The sequence below is a fragment of the Arvicola amphibius genome, chromosome 13 (assembly GCF_903992535.2).
Source record: "Arvicola amphibius chromosome 13, mArvAmp1.2, whole genome shotgun sequence".
NCBI lineage: Eukaryota > Metazoa > Chordata > Mammalia > Rodentia > Cricetidae > Arvicola > Arvicola amphibius.
In genome coordinates, this window is record NC_052059.1 from 27,661,775 (window position 1) to 27,672,283 (window position 10,509).

The following is a 10,509-nucleotide window of genomic DNA, read 5'->3' on the forward strand; positions in this document are numbered from 1 at the left end:
TATATTCCCCCTCTTACTCTCTTTCAAATTCATGGCTTATTTTTAAATTATCCATCTTTACACACACACACACACACACACACACACACACACACATACTTAAATACATAAATAAAACTTGCTCCGTCTGTATAATGTTACTTGTGTGTGCGTGTGTTTTTAGGGCTGACAATTTGGTATTGACTGGCAAGATATATGCAGAAGATTTTGTTTTAACATCACCCAGTCTTCCTTCTGGAAGACACGTTAACGACTACTAATAAAAAAAGCTACATTACAGAACCCCCTGGGTTCTACTGTTCTCAACACCTATCTGCAAAATGTTTAATTTTCTCAGTATGACTGATTTACAATTTTAAGTGTGTACAAAATTTTGAGGTGTTCCTTGCCAAATAAGAACAAAACCAAAATCTCATTACATAGTTAAAATAAAGACAGATTCTTCTCGTGCTGTGCAGTAGAATGTATTTCTTTATTCCTAATGGAGTTTTTGTGCTTATTCATCTTTCAGATATTACTCTGAAATTACTTTTGGCACTCAGAAAAATAGATGCCTACTTTTGTGAGCTTGGCTGGCTAACTGCTTACAATTTACAACAACTTAGAGAATTTCTAGGGAATTGGCTTTAGTGACTGTAATCACTCCACTTGGGAGATTATATTTTCTACTGGGAATTTCAAGGACTTTTACTGCCAATTACTGATACAGCAGCACAAATGCTAGGCCTCATGGTTCAGGATAAGAAAAATCTGGCACCATAAATACTGTCAAAATCCTCGTGGGATTAGCAAAGGCCAGTGTTCAGCTGGGTCTATTTAGGTGTTTGCTTACTCAAAGACCTTATGATGTTTGATTTACTGTCTTGCAGCTCTCTCCTATAAGGTTTTAACCTACAAGTCACATGCATAAGAATAATTTTCTTGGGCTCCAGGTTTACGAAGTACAACTAATATAGAAACCACTCCCAAAATAAAATCAATCAGGCTACAACTGTTCAAGCTGTAAAAATATTAAATGAAATTGAGGTATTTAAATGAGCTTCCAATTTTAAAATATATTTCAATATTAATTATAATACCTTAATTAATTTAGTCATACATTTATTCCCTTGATTGTTATATCTCTCAGGAAGTAAAATAATCAACACCAGCTCTAAGAGGAAGCAAACATCTATACAGACACAGGTAAAGACTGAGCTATGCTTGATGCTATTGACATTTCCCAGTATTAGTCAGGCAAAATTATTAATGTTATTTGGATGACAAAACCTATGAATCTTTGAAATTGTTAGCTATGGTGATCATGACTGAATAATTTGCAATCTAACATATATGTACATATATATACATACATAATATTATTATTTAACAATATCAGTAAATTTTGTGATGAAATATTATTAAATTTCAAAATCATAAAGTCATTTTAAATTGAAAAATACCTTTGTAATAATTAACAGGACTTTAAAATGGAGTTTTAGTTTGTAGTGATACTTAAAATCATCTGCGTTATCAGCATGAGTTTAATGCTCATATATACGAAACAACACCTGTTGAAACCTCAGAGAAATAAATCCTTACTGATAAGTACAAACTAAAAAAGAGGATTGAAAATTCTTAATAATTAACTTAATTTTAATTTGTATAATTCATAAGTACTTTTCTGTTTGCAAATGGCATCTGTGTTCATTCATTATGTGTTTTTTAGGCTCATGAAATTATTTAAAAAGTATTAGAAACCCTTAAAATAATGAAAAAGTAATAAAGGTTATAAAATCCTTGGAATCTGAAAACCCAAATTTTTTCTAAGATTTTATTATCAAATTTATTTTATTACTACCTTTTAATTTGAATAAATCTTCAATTAAAGTGAGTTATGGAAAGGCACAATCACAATAATTTTTTTAGTGACTATTTCCCTTTAAATATCTTCTTACTCTTTTTGGTTTTCATTCAGCCTCTTAAAAGGCCAAACAAACATTGAATAATAACAATTTGGGCTACTGTGTTTCTTGCAGGTAACGATTATAGAATCAATATTTGATCAAACTGCAAAAGGTTACCTAGCTATTTTATCATCTTCGTTCAAAAAATATATTTCCGTGAGGTCCAAAGTAATTGAAAAGACTTATTTTCCTTAGTAAAGTTTATTATCATTTTGATTATTTTATAGAAAATATCATTATGATTGCAATAATGATATTGTTCTTACATATACTCATATAATGCCTACAGAAACAGTACTGATAATGTTGCATTAAATTTTCAATTCTGACATTAATTTTAGGAAATCTGAGGGAAGACACCAGTGACCACCAAAACCTGTACAACTATCTTAACAACTACAGACTGCACGTTCCTTTTCTCAACCCTGCTTTCCCCCCACCCCCGCCCCGTGCTCCATATCTTGAAAGCTTCATAAGAAGACTTTTGTTTTATCAGAGACTAGAAATGGTCTATGGAGCCCAGGTGAGACACTGACCACAATCTACCAACATTCCTTGGTGCCTTCTTAGCAACCCCAGATTACACTCCTTCCCTGGGCTCCATATTAGAACCCACAGCCCTGGCAACTTTACTGGAGGCCAGGGTGGTCCTAGAAACCTCAGGGTAACATCTCCCACTGCCCACTAAAAGATGTTAACTGTACAATAAAACTAAACTGCACCGCTGCCGCTTTCTCCGTAACCCATCCTATTACTTTAGAAGACATCTTTCGACTTTATGAGAAACAAGGGAGGATGTAGGAACTCAAGGTAAGACATGATCCTCTGCCAGCAAAGACTCCATAACATCCACCCAATAGCCCTAGAATGGACCCCATCCCTGTGCTCTAAAATAGGGCAACTAGCCCCTACAGTTTTCCAGGTACTATTAACCCTAGATCAGACACTGTCGACTACCCACCAAAGTCCTCTAAGCTTGTCCAACAACCCATTTACACACACACACACACACACACACACACAAATACCCAGGCCTACAAATTCAGAAGCAGACATCAGCTTTAGCAAAACACAGGTCAGATCTAGGTACCTCAGTCCTGGAAGGTGTACAGGAGGCCAGGCTGGTCCTTGGGATCACAGAGGCCAGATCAGATCTAAGGACCATAGACTGCATTCCCTAACCTTCCCACTCTCCCACCTTCTCATCCCTCACCCCCCGCACCTCCCTTTCCCTTCCCCATTCCATATCCTGATCTATAAATTTAGAATAAGACAGTGGCAAGAAGACAAACAGGAAGGAGAAACTAAACCCATTCAACAAAGTCCAATTCAGGAATTAATACATAGACCTATCATCATTCCAAATATCTAATACATAAAAGCCAGTATAAGAACACAATAATAGAAAAGGCAAAATGACATCACTAGAGCCCAGCCATATTAAATTAACAATCATAGCTGAAACACAAGAAAAAGATATTAAAATTACCATTATAAAGATAGTAGTCTTTGAAAGGGAAATGAAACAAATCCCTTAAAATTTATAAATGAAGTCAATAAGACAAAAGGTAGCCCACTGAATGGGAAAAGATATTCAGCATCTCCACATCAGACAGAGGATTGATCTCTAAAATATATGAGCTTTGAGGTCTCATATATGCTCAAGCCATGCCCAGTGTCCCAGTAAACTTCCTGTTGCCTGTAAATCAAAAAAGTAGAATTCTCACCTCCTTGTTCAACACCATGTCTCTCTGTATGCCTACATGGCCCACCGTGATGAAAATAATCTGGACCTCTGAACTGCAAGCTGCCTAATTAAAATAATTTCCTTTATAAGAGTTCTTGTTGTCATGGTATCTCTACATAGCAATAGTAACCCTAAGACACGGTTGAGACTTCCTTTGTATTCAAATTTTTGTGTAAACTTGAATAAAGTTTCATGAGGTTGTGAGAAGAAGGTATTTTCTTTTCTGTTTTGAGAGAATGTTGTGCAAAATGTCTTATTTTCTTTTTGCTTAAAAAGATAATTAGCACCCAAATTTTTTTATTTAGTTTTTGTCTGGATGACATGTTCATTGTTGAGAATGGGTGTACTGAAGTTTCCTACTATCAGTATGTAAGAGTTTGTAATTTCAGCTCTAGTAGCTTTTTTTTTTTAAAAAACAAAGGTGAGTACTTTTGTGTTTGGGAACTAATGTTAAGAGTTAACATGCTTTGGTGGAATTTTGCTTTGATGAATATGTAATGTCCTTCCCCATTCTTTTGATTAGTTTTTGTTTGAAGTCTGTTTTGTTACATATTAAAATGAATGCACCAGCTTTCATCTTAGGTCCCTTTGTTTTGAGTAATATTTTCAAAGCCTTTACTCAAAGGAAATATCTGTCCTTTATGTTCTGGTGTGTTCTCATATGTAGTAGAAGGATTGGTCCTGTTTTGTGTCAAATCTTTTAATCTGTGTCTTCTTATCATGAAATTTAGATTGATATTGATAGACATTAACAAATAACATTTATTATCTCCTTTTAATTTGATATTGGTGATGATGGTGATTTTGTATGTGTGTGTATATGTGTGTGTGTTTGTGTGTGTGTATTTCAGTGGTTTCCTTCCTTTGTTTTAGTGTTGTGAGATTATTTAACATGTTTTTTTGTATGTAGTATTCTATTTTCTCCATGTATGGTGACTGAATGTTTTTCGTGTATAGTAATCTAGGCTGTCATCTGTGGTGTCTTTGGATCTCAAACACTTATATTTAAGCCATTCTGGACCTTAGTGTCTCCACTGAGTTTAGAACTACAAGCCAGTTGTAATTCTAAAAGGTCTAGTATCACATATTACTTTGTTTTTTTTCCCTTACAGTCTTTCTTTATTTTGTACGTTTAGTGTTTTGGTTATAATGTGGAGAGGTGGCTTTGTTTACAGGTTCTATTGGATGTTCTATATTGTTGTAGAATATTATTTTATTATGTGCTACATGTATTTTATTTATTATTTATTTTATTTATTCACAGAAATATAACAGTCAGGACTGGCAGGCAGAAAGAATTAAAAAAAGAAAAAAAAAGGGGGATTGAGGAGGATGGAGAGAAAAAATTGAGGAGAGGAGGACTCTAGTAGCCAGCCACTCAAACCCACAACCTTAAAGTGAATAAAAAGGACAGAAAAGATATACAGAAATAGAAAAAGGCACAAGAACAAAGGCAAAGATAGATGGGATGATTTAAATTAAGAATAGCTGGTTAGAAATAAGTCAAGCTAAGGCCAGGTATTTATAGGAAAGAGTCAGCCTCCTTGTGTGATTAATTTGAGAGTTAGGGGGTGCACACCCAATGAAAACAAAAGCGGGAAAACAAACAAAAACAACAAAACTGTATACTTATAGACTTGCAGGTGTCTCTTTCTTTAGGTTAGGAAAATTTTCTTCTTTGATTTTGTTGACAATGTTTTCTGGGCATTTTAACTGATGCTCTTCTCCTTTCTTTATTCCTATTATTCATAGGTTTGTTATTTTCATAGTGTGCCAGATTTCCCAGATGGTTTGTGTTAGGAATTTTTATACCTTAACATTTTCTTTCACAAATATATTAATTTTTTATATTACCTTTAATGCCTGAAATTCTTTCTTTAACCCTTGTACTTATTTTGTACCCCACTCAACTTCATATGGAAAAGCAAAAAGCTCAGGATAGCCAAAACAATCCTGTACAATAAAAGAACTTTTGGAGGCATCACAATCCCTGACTTCAAATTCTACTACAGAGCTACAGTATTGAAAACAGCCTGGTATTGACATTAAGAACATACAGGAGGACCAATGGAACTGAATAGAAGACCCAGATATTAATTCACACACATTTGAACACCTGACTTTTGACAAAGAAGCAAAAAATTATCAAATGGAAAAAGCTTATTTAACAAATGGTGCTGTCATAACTATATCAACATGTAGAAGAATGAAAATAGACCCTTATCTATCACCATGCAAAAACCCAAGTCCAATGGATCAAAGACCACAACATAAAGCCAGCCACACTGAACCTTACAGAAGAGAAAGTGGAAAGTAACACTTGAACACATTGGCACAGGAGACCACTTCCTAAATATAACCCCAGCAGCACAGACACTGAGAGGAACAATAAATGGATCCTCCTGAAACTGACAAGCTTCTGTAAAGAAAAGGACACAGTCAACAAGGCAAAATGACAGCCTACAGAATGGGACAGTAATACCACTTTTAGGTATATAACCAAAGGAGGCTCAATTGTGCCACAAGGACATGTGCTCAACTATGTTCATAGCAGCATTGTTTGTTATAGTCAAAACCTGACTATAACAACCTACATGCCCCTTAACTGAAGAACAGATAAGGAAAATATGATACATTTACACAATGAAGTGCTACACAGAAGAAAAAAAATAATGACATCTTGGAATTTGTAGAAAATGGATGAAGATAGGAAACATCATTTTGAGTGAGGTAAACCGGAAACAGAAAGACAATTATCACATGTATTCACTAATAGGTAGTTTTTAAAAATAAAGCAAAGAAAACCAGCCTATAAACCACAATACTAGAGAATTTAGAGAACAATGAGGACACTAAGCGAGACTTACATAGATCTAATCTACTTGGGAAGTAGAAAAGGCCAAGATCTCCTGACTAAATTGGGAGCATTGGGACCTTGGGGGAAGGTTGAAGGAGGAAGGGGAGAGGGAGGGAGGGAGAACAGAGGAAAAATGTAGAGATCAATAAAAATCAATTTAAAAAACCTAAGACAAAAACAAACAAAAATAAACAAGGCTGGCTTCAAACTCACAGATATCTGCCTGCCTCTGCCTCCCGAGGACTGGGATTAAGGGCATGTGTCACCACTGCCCGGCACAAATACAATCTTACATATATAGAACATAGATTAAATAATACATAAATCTTATATACATAGTACATAGTTTAAGTAATTGAGTTTTGAAACTTAAATAGTACAGTACTCATTTATATTCACAATCAGGACAGGAAATTTAAAAAAAATGTTTTCAAATTTTTTTAAAAATGTTTCAAAGATGCTATACCAAAATAAAATTGTGAAGTAGGCTTTGTAAAAATAGATTTTTATTTCTTTTTGATTTCAGTTTAAGGGAAGTTGTAGAAAAAATTAACTTGAATTAGTCTGAAGAGATCCCATTTCTGAGGCATAGAATGTGACTCCTATGATTCTACTGGGCTTGTGAATCTGGAGAGGAACATATATCACTGGGACTTTTCTTTAAGGACACTAAACCTACACTTAATGTCTCTGCCATCATGTTAGCATCAATTATGAATTATGCATCTCCTATTAAAAGACATTTCACACAAAACAATAAGTTCCTACACTAGCTGAGTATGTTTTTCTATGTGTTCTCTATCAGGTGTATGCGGTATAAGCATGGGAAACACATACTCACTCTTTCTATATAATTAGTTAGCGATACCCAAAACATATTTTAGTCTATTCTGTCTCTTAAGCCCTCTTAATATCCATAAATATAAATGAGCTCTTATTGCTTTTAGCTTGATACATATTATAAATACACACACACATTTGAATGTGGAATTAGTAGTTATTCGACAACAAAATACTCTAGATATAAAAGCTTGATTATAATAAAATTTGTTCCATTACTGTAAACATGCCATTAGTAAAATGTATTAAAATTATGCTGAAAATGTATCTTGAAATTGTATGGATCATTCACACTCCCTAAAATGATGGTCTCTTTCTACACAATCATATTCTTCATCATGATGTTGCAACGATATGTATATGCTAAATGTAACTCTGTCAAAATACTATGCAGTTTTAAAATTCTTATTTATAAAATTATGAGAAAACAGTTCCTTAATGTGACTAGCAACATGGTATTTGCAGCTATCCTGAATGATTTTGTGTGTCGACTTGACACAGCTAGAGTCATCATACAGCAAAGAGCCTCAGTTGATGTGACAGCTCGATGGCACTTGTTAGGCAGCTTCTACTTCTCAGTTGGGATCAATGGGGGAGGATCCAGCCCAGTGAATAGATGGTGTCTTTTCTAGGGATGGTAGTTCTGGATCTATAAGAAGAAGTCTGAGTAGTCATGTGAGGCAAGCAAATAAGCAGCACTCCATCCATGGTCGCTGCATCAGCTCCTGCTCTAGGGGCACTGCCCTTCTTGTGTTCCGTCTGCCCTGACTTCCTTCAGTGATAAATAACACAGTGGACATATAAGCCAAATAATCCCTTCCCCCCTCCCAACTTTTTTGTTGTTGTTGTTTATGGTATTTTATCACAGCAATAGGAACCCTGAGTAAGACAATACAACACATTTATTTATTTGGATGCCCTGATCACGGAATATTATACCTTTTCTTGATTCATGACATCACCACACTCTTGACTGCATTACAAGACTGAGATACAGAGGGGCCTTATCTTACAGTGATGTGAGAGATAATTTGTTAAACTTTTTAGTGCTAAAAACAGAGACTTCCATTCTGGATAGACCGAGAACTGAATTTTGTAGCTTCACTAACCTGGACTCTCAATTTGCAATGCAATACACGCAGAACAAGCAAGAGATTTGGGGCACGACTCAACATTCAGTGAGTCCTGAGAATGCGGAGGACTTAGATGGTCAGTATGTGCAGGTACTTATATTGAAATCATAATTTTACATTGGATCTTCCTGTTGACAGCTATCTATATAATAAGAAACACACAAATAATTGGTGGTAAACGATTCAAGATTTGGATCACCACGGGGGGGAGGGGGAGATAGGGCAATACAAAAGCACAACTTCATTCAAAATGATTCTCTCTGCCTTTTAAAGAAATAAACCAATACACTTAGCTTTGTTTGCTTCTTTACTTCTTAATACATATCACGTTGATTGAAATTTTCACACTAAATAGATCAACCTGTATTTAGTAAAAACCTTGGAACAAAAATATTTCTATTAATTGACTTTGTCATTTTCACAGAGTGAGCTTAGGAGATGCAGGTTTAAATTGATTCTTTAATTTGTAACTGTGGGATTTAGTCTGTACCTTTGACATCATTTAAATTCTTTGTATTCAATTTCAGAAGTTTCCTTAATTACTCTTCACTACACGAGTTTGTGAAAAAAAATGACATCTGAATAAACTTCAAAATATGTACTTTCTAGTGGCACATGATAATTTATAATGTGATTCAAAAGGTTCTCCTTTGTATTTGCTGTAAAATGAATGATACTGTTAACTTTTCTCCAATATATACTAGAGGAAATGGTTGAATAATAAACTATAATGGGTGTGCCATTATGTTTTAAATGTTTGATGTCAAGACGTTAAACCTCTGGTCTCTTAATTAAAATATATTGTCTAAAACAAAGAAAACAGTGGTCTCAGTCAAATAATTGTTTTGCTAAATAAATTGTAAGGCATATGATTAAATATTAATCATATCATTATATAACAAAAATAAATTACTTGTTTTACATGGAAGACTAAAGGCAAAAATGTTTTAAGTATTTTAAATTACCATTTGTTTTAGTAATCAACAGTTGTTATATCTTACTATCTACTACTAGCATTTTAGTATAGTAATGAGGGTGATAGATCAATCAGACAATAAAATCTTATTCGCTTTTCAGACAGTTGTGTGATAAGCATAATCTTAGACACATTGTACTGATTTTTCTTCAGAATAAAATGGCATTTTAAAAAATAATAAACTCATAAATAATGTAGTTCAAGACAATATAAAGATGATTCTGCTTATATTTTCATTTGGGGAAAAGATTTTTTTTCATTTTATGATATCTCCCTTTTGTGATGACAATTTGATAATGATTCCAAGCGCACCCGTGTTCACATAGAAGGATATGATTCAACTAATTAACATAGTGAACAACAGTCTGAATCAAGATAAATGAAAGTGCTCAAAATTTATAGGACTGAAGCTGAGTTAATGTGCCATATATCTGTCAAGATTTTACACAATAAGCATACTAAAACAGAATGCAGAGACAAAAGTAGCCATGAAAAAAGAGGCACATCATGTGGGTAAAGGATTCTCAGATTTAATATCTTGTCTGATTTATGCCTTTTGGCTCCTCATAAATAAAACTTCACTGCCTACCCTGCCTATTGTATTGTAGATCTTATCTAGACACATTGATTATTTTTACCTGAAAAGTTAAATAATTTTACAATTAAGTCAATGCTTTCTTATATATTCATGCTTATTAAAAAGAAGTATGTGTACAAATAAAGCTATACTTTATTTAAATCACAAATATAATTTTATTACAACTTAAGTGCTGATTTCTTTTTACTACATCAGTAAAAATATAACTTAAATAATCTATGCATCTTACATCAGGAATGGATTGTTTTAATCATTTTATTTATCAGTTGAATATACTTATTGTGACCATTTTAATTAAAGGCTCACCAAAAGGCTCATATATTTTAATATTTATCAGTCAGTGACAAGTGGTGCTATTTGAGAAGGATTAGGAGGTATTGCCTTGTGTAAATAGGTGAGGCCTTTATGTAGA